Raw genomic sequence first — 11,690 nt, forward strand, 5'->3', positions numbered from 1 at the left:
AAAAATATATGTCTTAAATGTCCACAGTAGTGATGAGTTCCAGATTAGCTCTCCCTGCATGCATGCAATGTTAATCATGGTATAACAAATTGCTAAGTGAATTTACGAGATGCCATTTGGATTCCGTGACCGTACTGATGAGCATAATAAATAGTTATTTCTTCATAAATGTATTTATCTGGGCCCATTGGATGCTCTGTAATATGTAGAAAGTCTCTTTGCTAATTACCGGCTCAGTCCTGCAAAGTGCTGGCAGTGAAGTCCGTGAGAGTTGAAGTTGCTCAGCGCCATGCAAGAATTGGACCCTAAAACTGAAAAATGCTGATCCCAGGGTTTAACCCCTTTCAAAGGGGCAGTATGGCCTAAAGCAGGGGTCGGCAACGTTTGGCACGCGGCTCGCCAGGGTAAGCACCCTGGCGGGCCGGGCCAGTTTATTTACCTGCTGACGGTTCGACGTCCCGGACCAATGGGGGCGGCGAAAAGTCGCGGCCATCACATCGCTCGCCTGCGCCGCTTCCCGCCGCCCCCATTGGCCCGGGACGGCCCGGGACGGCCCGGGACGGCGGGTAAATAAACTGGCCCAGCCCGCCAGGGTGCTTACCCTGGCAAGCCACATGCCAAACATTGCCGACCCCTGGCCTAAAGTGTAGCTCCTCCAGACTAGGAGTCAAGCGACGTGGGTTCTGTTCCCAGCTCTAATAGATGACCTTAGCCAAGTCACTTCCCCACATTGTGCCACAGTTTTACCATCTGTAAAATGCAGATCTCCTTTGTAAAGCGCTTTGAGATATACTGATAAGAGCTAGGGATTATTGCCCTTGAGATAATGACATATTTTTGCAGGTTCTGTTAATGTTTTAAAAATACCCAACTTTGATAATCTGCTTAAATCTTTGTAAATTGGCTGAATATTTTCAAGTTAGCGAGTTCATGTATTAATTTAATATTATTATTATAACTTATGATTAATGTGTATTGCAATAGCACCTAGTATCCCCAGTCATGGAGCAGGACTCAGTCGTGCTAGGCAGAGTTATCAAATATAATCTTGGGACTGATATGCTAATTAAAATAGCCTTTTCCCTCCCTCCCACCTGCAATTTTTATTAATTTGGAATGCAATATGTAATCAGGTCTCAAAGTGTAATTGTTTGGTTGTTGCTATTGTCATCTCAGCTGCTTGTGTGTCTATAGCCTATTGGGCATGACTACATGGTTGTGATTTGATTCTTTGTCATTCTTTGACAGACCTTGTAACTTCATTTTAACAAGAAGTGTGACTGGAAAGTAAATTATGGTCTTTTCGAAATGCAGGTACGTTAGTTGAAAAGAAGAGTAGGAAAATGAAAGTAAATCGCAAGGCAAAACGCTGACAGTCTTAGTTACCTGACCATAAAGCATTACACTCCAGCTACAGTCAAACAGAGATATGACACACAACAGCACCCTTGTTTTACTGGCTTTGAATCCAAACAATGACTTGCTGCCATAAAGGTGAAGGAAGGAGTGAAGTCAGAGTCAGATTACACCTGCGTATGCGTGAGAAATGGCAATTAAAACTAGATAAAACCTAAAGAAACTGGTAACTGGGCTTTGAACAAATGTGCAGTACTAAGATCCTCATTCAGAGAGGCATTTAAGTACATGCTTAACTTTAAGCATGTGCTTATGTCCCATGAAGTATGTGCTTTCAAAAGTCGTTTATAACTGGAATTCATGTGAAATCCAATAGTAGTTTTTTTGACAACAGCCTTCAAATAAATATGAGGTCCGATTTTGATCTTCCTTATACTAGTTTTACAGTGGTGGGACCAGTGGAGTTACTGATGATTTACATCAGTGTAACTGAGATAAGAAGCAGGCTCATAATCTCTAGTATTTAACTTTTCAGATTTCCTATGTATTATTTCTTCTAGTGTGATTAGAATCCTATGGGCACATGACATGTCTTCTCCCCATTCAATAGTTTGGCAAAACGGTAATGAAAATGGTAGCTATGTGTTAGTCCCTCTTTCTGTTTATCAGGACTTAAGAACATAAGAATGGCCATACTGGGTCAGACCAAAGGTCCATCTAGCCCAGTATCCTGTCTTCCGACAGTGGCCAATGCCAGGTGCCCCAGAGGGAATGAATAGAACAGGTAATCATCAAGTGATCCATCCCCTGTCACCCATTCCCAGCTTCTGGCAAACAGGCTAGGGATACCATCCCTGCCCATCCTGGCTAATAGCCATTGATGGACCTATCCTCCATGAACTTATCTAGTTCTTTTTTGAACCCTGTTATAGTCTTGGTCTTCACAACGTCCCCCGGCAAAGAGTTCCACAGACTGACTGTGCGTTGTGTGAAAAAATACTTCCTTTTGTTTGTTTTAAACCTGATGCCTATTAATTTCATTTGGTGGCCCCTAGTTCTTGTGTTATGAGAAGTAGTAAAGAACACTTCTTTATTTACTTTCTCCACACCAGTCATGATTTTATAGACCTCTATCAAATCCCCCCCATCTCTTTTCTAAGCTGAAAAGTCCCGGTTTTATTAATCTCTCCTCATACAGAAGCCATTCCAAGCATTTTCAAAGCATTTGAAACAAAGTTAGATCAGCAGTTCATATTGTATAAAATGGTTACCTAAAAAAACAGGCCATCAGTTCTCTGGCATGCCATTTGTCATCAGCACAGTATAATTATAATGGACTTTATTGACATAATAAATATAGAGAGCACAGGTGGTATCCATTTTCAGTTGTTTAATTGAAGAACTGAAAGATCCTGTAGTATGGAGTTGACTCAGAGCATTTGTCAGGCCACACTAAAGATTTCAATAGCTGTGACCTTGAGGTCATAAAAGTACTGATCAGGAGTAAAAAAATTTTATGACATAGAAGTGAATTCTATTGATTCTTTTTTTAATTTTTATACGTATCATAAATGGACAAAATGGCCTGCTCCATTCTCCTGCTGTCTATGAAAACCCATGAGTGCTGTGTTCGAATCAATACAAATTATGTCTAAACACATAAATTTTAATTCAGTTATGAAATATGGCACACACGGAGTTGTTAGGGCTAGCAAAAAAAATAAAGAGCCAGGGAATTTTTACTATACAGCAAAGCATTCTGCAGTGCATTTGTCCATCCAAGTGCATTCGGCACTGAAAGTGGATATCACAGTCAATGAGATTTAAAAATATTGAGCTCGATCCTCAGTTGGTGTAAACTGCAGTAGCTCCATTGATGTCAGTGGAGCCACCTTGATTTATACCAGCTATGGATCTGGCCCATTGTCTTTTTAAACTAGTGAAAAAATAGATCCAGCATGCCACAGTGTAAAATACTCATGGCGGTGTAAACAGCAAAAGAATACCAAACAAAAAATAAAACTCAGTGGACCAAATGCTGAGGTCCTTACTAGGCAAATTCTCATAGATGTGAATGGATCTTTTGCCTGTGTAAGGACTGAGGCCCAGATCCTTAAAGGGGGCTAACTACCACTGAGTGCTTAAATACTTTTGAGGATCTGGGACTGTCAGAGTGAACTACGAAAAAGTCTCAGGATTTAGCCCAGTAGCAATAATTGGGCGCTTTGGAGGCATAGCTTGGTTATCTTAATTCAGAAACTCTGTTTCGTCTGTTTTTTCATCCATTCCCAATCTGTGACCCAGCTACCTCCCCCCCCCTCCCCCCCCACACTATAGCTGAAGTAACAATTAGCGGATTTAAATGTGGCAAACAAGTCAATGATTGTGGTATGTCCTGCATAGACAGGCCCGAAATACAAAAATTTGCATTTTGGATCTGAACTTTCCCAGATTTGGGGAGTGTTTCTGGTTCTACCTGCTATAGATTGAGAGGTTGGCTGTGAAGTTTGAATCTGGATACAAACTTTGACAAAATTTGTGGGTATTTGGATCTCAGGGGAGGAAGCGGGTGTTGGAACTGGCCCATCTCTAATGCCACAAAATTATTCTTCAAACTTCAGTAAGGATGCATTTAAGTGTAGCTTAAATAAAACACATTTTCCAAGGATACATACTTTATGCCTTCACATTGGAGCTCTTCTTGTGACACATTTCTTTTGAGGATTCTTGTGAGTGTCACAGGCTAACAAACTGGAGTACACCCTTCAATCAAGAGCATACAAAATTCAGGATGTTACTGTGAGGTTTACAGTTTGTATACTGCATCATTGTGGAAATCAGGGATTGCATTATTTCATGTCCATATGCTGTGGGTAAGAATCCATGCTGAGTTTGATTCCCATTACAGCTCTGTGTGTGTGGTTTGATCTATATTAGAAACAGATCTGGGCCAATCTGAATGAGAATCCAAATTTGTGAAAAATGTGGGATGCTACATTCTGATGTTTAAGGTCTTGATTCAGAAAAGCACTTAACTGTGTGACTTCAGAGGGACTTAAACATGATGTGGCTTTAGTTTGGACCTCTCTTGGGCGTTTACAGAACCAATATCATCAAGGGGCAGAACCAATCTCAATGGCTTTTATAGAAAATATTTTTTATGGAATGAAGTGCACTCTAGATTAATTTCAAAAGATCTGTAAGCCATGAGTGGGGAACCATGCACAGTTTTCTTAATGTAAAACTATAAAGGACAGAGGAGGGAAGCCACATATTTCACAATTATAGATTAATTTTTTTTGGTCAAATACCCAAATCAGTCCACCTCTAATAGTAAGCTGGACTCTTTTCTCACTGTCTCAGATGACAGGAGCAAGTGATCCAACTGCAGGAACAATATTTTTTAAAGAGCTTTCCACGTACAGTGTATTCTTAGCTCAGTAAGAGCCTGATCCAAAACCCACTCAAATCAATCCAAGTTGATTTCACTGGGCTTTGGATCAGACGCTATGGGCCAAATTCCCATGTCATTACACATATGGGACTTCTTGTCTGAGTAAGGCAGGCACGATTCGGATTATGATTTTTTAATTATTTTGCATGTGTTTTTTTATATAATTTGAAAAAAATGTGCCCTAGTCAGGTACAATTGTCTTCTTTATAGCTTATCAAGTAATATGGACTCACATATTCTTCTTTTTCTATGATCTTTTAAATAATATTACCTGTACCAATTATATGGATACTGTGTTGTGTTGACCGTTTGACACCTGGCATTTTCTGAAGAGATGACAGATGCAATCTGATATCATTTCTCTTGCCATATATGCAAACTATTTCAGCTCTGACCTTTGCTCAGTTACCTTTGACTTCTTTATCAAGTGGCAAGAACTAGACATGTGTTGCCCTCATTTCTGTTCATATTCATCAGGGCTGTATTGACAAGTCAGTGCTATTGTTAAGAAGAAACTATTGCACAGCCTTGTTGCCAGAAAAGGCAGAAACCATTTCTTTGCACATCAGAGATGCTGACTTCATTATTAAGACAGTACAGGCCCTCTCTGTAAAGCTGATCTCCGGAACCAAACGTAATGTGCAGTGAAGCAGGATGATTCTCATGAAAGAGTGGTCATGGTGTTGTGTTGAGACTGACTGTGCTAGCTTACCCTGAGATGTAGCTTTCCGCAATTATTCATTTATTTAAATGAAAAACACACCAAAACAATCGGTGACAAAAATATGAATTATATGCCCTAATATATATTGCTTTTGTACAAATAATATATATTTAGTATAACTGAGGACTATTTATATTGTTGTTTTTTAAACTGAAGATATTGTACAGCCAAAAAAAAAAATCCGGGCTATGTGTGGAAAGGGCTTTTGGGGGTGACAGAACAATTTGTCTACAGCAAATTGAAAATGCAGCTATAACTGTATACAAATACTTTTTAAAAATAACTCCAAGAAGGAGTATTTGCAAAGACCTTGACTAGGGAAGGAAAACAAGAACAGCTCCTCTTTAAAGTGACTGGTGCGATGACATTGGACAAATGATCATTTTTCTTCAGCATTAGGCAATTTCTGTCTTGTAACCTCTGCAATAATGCCCTGATTCTGCAAAGCATTTAAGCACGTGCTTAAAGCTAAGCACATGAGTAGTCACATTAATTTCACTGGGATTAAATGCATATTTAAATGGAAGCATGTGCTTCATTCCGTTCCTGTGGCCAAGCCCTTTAGCAGGTGCTTGGCATCTCTTTGGATTGCAACGGGATTCAAACGTGCTTAAAGTCAAGCCCCTGCTTATCTTATGTGCTTCGCCCCTCCCTCTGTAGCCCTCTCAGGGCCCCCCCACCTCTGCGCACCCCCCAGCCCTTAGGGGACCACCCAAGGGCTGGGGTGCAGGGAGCGTGTGGAGGTGGGGCTCCCCAAGGCCTGGGGGGTGGGGGATGCATGGAGGTGGGCCCCCCAAAGGCTGGGGTGCCGGGGATGCATGGAGGTGGGGGTCCCCCAAGGGCTGGGGTGCAGTGGGTGTGCGGAGGTGGGGGCCCCCCAAGGGCTGGGGTGCAGGGGGTGAGCGGAGGTGGGGCCTCCCAAGGGCTGCGGTGCAGGGGGCACATGGAGGTGGGTGCCCCCACCTGTGGGCACCCCTCCGCAGGACCCCAGCCCTTGGGACCCCCACCTTTTTACTCCTCTTCGTGCCCCAGGGACCCCACCACCCCTCCCTGGGGCTCTCTTCTGTTTCACCCACACACTCCCTGCCCTCCCACCCTTGGCCCCACTGACACCCGTCCCCCCATCCTTACACTTCCTCCTGCTGCCCCAACCTTCTAGTCCTCCCAAGGGCAGCCAGTGCAAGGCACTAAGGATGGGCCATAGGTCAGTGTGGGTTTGCAGGCAGAGCTCCCTGTTGTGTTGGGGCCGGTGAGCAGGTGTCACCACCCCAATAATCATTGCTCCTTATGGTGTCTTGGCAAAGTGTTGAATAAGTGACAATAATTAGAGCCCTGCGCGGATACAACATTTATATCCGCATCCGATCCGCAAAAACGGTCCACGAATATCTGCGGATTTGCCTGGCTCTAACAATAACCACTTACCTCCTCAGTCCTCCCCATTCGGACTCCAGCAAAGCCCCTCTTGACTTCATTGGCACCTCAGATTGAGTAAGGGTGGCATGTAGGCTATTTTTATATATACACAAAAAACAACCAAACAGAAATTAAAAAAACCCAACTGAAACAAGACACTGCACTCGCTTCTCCCTCTAGGGAGAGGATGAGAGGACAAACAACATATATCAGATATGTAGCCATGTTGCTTAGTTAGCATACTACTGGAAGGAGCTCAGATACTAAGGTGATGAGCGCGGTATAAGAACCTATCTGGAATAGTGTAGGATCAGATCCATACAGCAGTGATGCCAAGACCTTGCATTGTCTTAACTGCTCTTACAAGTGCAACAACCAAACTAAACAACCCACCCCCATATTATTGCAGTGATGTTATATCAAGATAATAAAATATGTAAAGGATAATTGATGGCTAATGGGGTGAGATTGTCGGGTGTAATTTGTTATACTGTTATCGTTTATTAAAATATATGTATGTTAAACCCAATATGTAATTTTGTAAGGATATAGCAGCCGTTCAAAATGGAGTCTGAATCACCATTTTGCAAACTCCATCTTGTGACGCCCCCCCGTGTGCCCTGGCCTAGTTATAACTTGTTCAAACTGGTTTTTCCTGCCACTGGGCGATCTCAAGAACAATTTTACCTCAGACTGTTTCCCGCCTTTGCTGGGACTGTACCATGTTTTCCCGCCACAAACTGCATAAAAGAGCTGTGACCACAGACACATGGCACAGTCCATCCTAGTGACTGCGTGCGCAGTTCAGGGCTTTGCAGCATCAGTGCGTCGTCGTCAGATGCCACCTTTCCTGTAGTGAAGAGAAGAGCGAAGACGACGTGTTTCACCTTACCGGCTCCTGTCCTCACCAGAGGGTTTGCGGTCCGCTGCTTCTATTCCAAGACATCGAGGGACTCTCCAGTGCTCCTCCTCTGCGGGTTCCCGTTCCCCGACGAGTGCAGGTCCTGGACTTCGCTGCCGGTACCAGTCCACCGGTGACCGGCACGGCCACCGTCTGCTCTTCTGAGTCAAAGGGGCTTGTCTTAGTTCTTGATACCTACCCCACTAGACTGAGAGAGTTTTACCTTGGTTCCCCTTTGAGGCAACAAGATGTCACTTTATCAAGACGTTTATAGAATAGCGTGGTATAAAACGTATTAATGAGCTGGGTTGACGCTTTTGACCCATCAAAGATTTCTGCTTAGTTTTTCCAACATAATTATATCACCCTGTGTGGGGAAAAATGCCCTTCTCCTCCCTGTTCAGTAAGGGCTTGATCCTGGGAGGAGTTGAAAAGGTCCTGAGTACCTTCAATTCCCATTGACTTCAGTGGGACCTGAGGGTGTTCAGCATCTCAGGGTTGGGCCCTCTGTTTCTCATTAAAAGGCAAGTGATTCATAGTATTGAATGTTACAATTTAGCTGTCTGAGCCAGTAGCATTTTTTTTACTTTTAAATCTTTAATAGCCTGTTTAATTTCCGTTTGATACATAGGTCATTCAAGTTAATCTTTTTTACTGAATTCAGTTTCAGTGTGTGGTAAATTATTTAACAGTGTGTTTGAAGAAAGTATTGATAGATGCCTTGGAGATATTTGCGCATGATCCTCTTCCCATTGAATGTTAATAGCAATTTTTCCATTTAATTGAATAGGAGAAGGATTTGGGCCATAGTTAACAGTGGTTCTAAAATAAATCACTGATATCTTTCTGTGAGATTTTCATTTTAAAATGCTTTTAAAGATTTTCTACTTTGCTTTTCAGATACTTTTCTTTGATACGCAGTCTGCTTTAGTACCTTCTGTATAACGTATTTCATAGAAAATGAGGAAATCTATTTTTCATCACACAAAAGTTACTTTCATTGATGTTACTGCGGTTTATATGGGAGCATTATAGGAAAAACAGACCTCTGTGAAGGAGGATAGAGAATTCACCTTTTTGCTTAAAATCACTATTTCATAATTTGTGTGTCCTGTTGCCCCTGTGATTGGAACATCATCCTTGAACCTGGTCCCGATTCAGGAAGACAGTTAAGTATGTGCTTAATTTTTAAGCACATGTTTAAGTTCTGTTGAAGTCAGTGGGACTAAAGCACATTGTTCTAGAGATGAATTGTTTCTAGTTTTGTTCTGTTTTAAATGTCTGGCTCTTGTTTTTTAGAGCCATTTTTTCTTTTCATAAGCTGTATGAGTTGTGAACTCACTCTGAAGGAATCCCATTTCATGTAGATGAGCAAAGTAAGTTTGGTGTAATAAAGAATAAAAAACAAAATACAGTGGGAGATGACAAGTTTTGATTCATTTGTCAAGCCAAGTTTATTATAAAGTATTTTGTTAGTTCATGGTTTTAGAATGGTTTATATTTTATTATATATTTTCTATCCATGGTAATAGAAGGGAATACAGGATGGTGGAATAAATGGATGTCATGTTAGGATATTCTGATGAATCTATGATCCAAAACACAAAACTCATACTACTTTTTTCCCCTCTGAGAGATCCAGGTAGAATTGCTGTAGGTGTGACAAGGAGGAAAAAGGAAACCCTATGGGTGAGAAGTACCATTCATTTACTTTTCCTGGACTTCTGCAGTAGCCTCATGGGTATACACACCAGAGGGCTGCGAATCTGAATGTTAGCTTTCAGTGCTCATATTATAGCTTTGGTAGTTGGCGACATTACACTTTCAGTACAACAAAAGCTACAAGCAGAAGATACATTTGTAACATCATTAACTTCCATTTCAATGGAATTAGAGGCTTGCCTGGGATGACTTAGTATGTAAAATTCTGTGGGGGGGAAAGGAGTGGATATTTTGTAGGAATTATTTTTTTATCTTTTTCTACTTATTTATTTCTGTACATCTTTGTTAAATCATTGCAATATCTAAGCACTGTTTTATTTTTGTTTTGATAAACTTTTCTTTTAATAGGATCAGCCACAACAAATAATAAGTTCTGCCTTTTGATTAGTCACTAAAAAGGTAAAAGTATAATTAAGATGTTCTGATGTTTGAAGAAAGATGTGATTGTGGACCACATAGTAGTGAAATCCTTTAGCATTGACACTACTCTTATTAAACTAGAGCCTCCAGTGGTAATTTTTGAGAATGCTGCATAGAGACACTGGAGATAGCTTGGAATCACTACAGGTTTCTGTTGTGATTCTCATAATAGATCATAATCAATTGAGAAAATGAAGATCTCAAAAATTACTTAAACAATAATGTGAGAATCCTAAAATTCCTTAAATGTGTACTGGATGTTCTGAGCTTCCATATAGGAAGTACTGTATTTATCTCCCTCTGCTACTCTTCATAGTCCTGCTTGCATCCCTATCCTGTTAATTTTCATATGATGTAATGATGATGATATTTAGTAGTTGCCTTGGGAAATTGTATTTCATTTTGGAGAAAAAAAACTAACTGCTCATTTCAAGGAGGTCTGGAAAGCTTACCTAATCTTCTATAATTAACAGAAGCAATCAGTGAGTTCAGGGTCTGACATTCTGAAAGTAAGGTGAATTAGATGTTGACAAAGACCTTCCACAAAAGACCAGGCAAAACTCCTACTGCAGTCAGTCTCACCTTAACAAAATGTCTTTAAAAACTCATATGAGCTGTCAAAGGAAAATTAATATATAAATATATAATATCTGGAAAAAGGAAAGAGAGAGATCTTTCCAATAACTATGAAAGATATAATGGTGGTGGTGCAAGATAAAACAACTAAAAACTCTCACAAAGTATCAAGTATTGTGAGTTGTAAGAAGGATGTCTCCAGACTTTACAGGTCTGTCTTCTGAAAAATGCTGACAATTATTCAATTATTTTTACTTATAATATGTCTTATTATGTATTAGACATCTTGATGGCTCCTTATATAAAAGAGGGAATCTGATACCGCTTTGCAAAGTATCAATAAATGCCACAGGGAGCAGCCCTGGAATTGAAACACTGAAATTACAAAAGACATTCAGGCAGGCTAACAAAGCATTTATGGCCCAGCACTGGCATAAGTGGGAGTCTTGGGTGCTCAGTATTTCCCAGGAGTGGGCCCTTTACAATCAAAATTTGCATCTTGAAAATTACATTGTTGTTAATTTCAAAACTCTAGTAAATAAATGAAAAAAATTGAGGACAAGAAAAAAGTGTGTTCTAGTACTGAACATCCTTTAGAAACCCTTTTTCATATTGCCAGAAGTAGATCATGCTGCCGAAAAATACGCCTAAGGAAATAGGGCCTTCATTTTTTAAAAATATGTATTTAATTATAACTTCAAATTAAGGCTACAACTCTAGAAACACTTTACACATCTGAGTAACTTTATGTAGGTGAGCAGTCCCATTAAGTTCAATGGGACTACCCATGTAGGAAAAGCAGTGTGGGTATTTGCAAGGTCAGGGGCTAAGAGAGTCATTCAGTACTAAAACCCCAAAATATCTCTGGGAAATGTGGATGGAAAATGAAATTAATAATAACTATGTATACAAACATGTACTGTAAGAAAACAGTTAGTTCAGAAGCCCTGAAATGCATTTAAAACTTTTACAGAAGACGGGTGCTGTTTGTCAAACTTCTTTATGTCAAAATTAATTTCTTATAGAAAATTACTTCTATTAACAATTTCAGTATGAATAATTCAAAGTGATTTGTTTTGATGTTTAGATTTAAATTAGTTTTCTCAAATTACAGATAAAGA

The sequence above is a fragment of the Emys orbicularis genome, chromosome 10, assembly GCF_028017835.1.
Source record: "Emys orbicularis isolate rEmyOrb1 chromosome 10, rEmyOrb1.hap1, whole genome shotgun sequence".
NCBI classification, from domain to species: Eukaryota; Metazoa; Chordata; order Testudines; family Emydidae; genus Emys; species Emys orbicularis.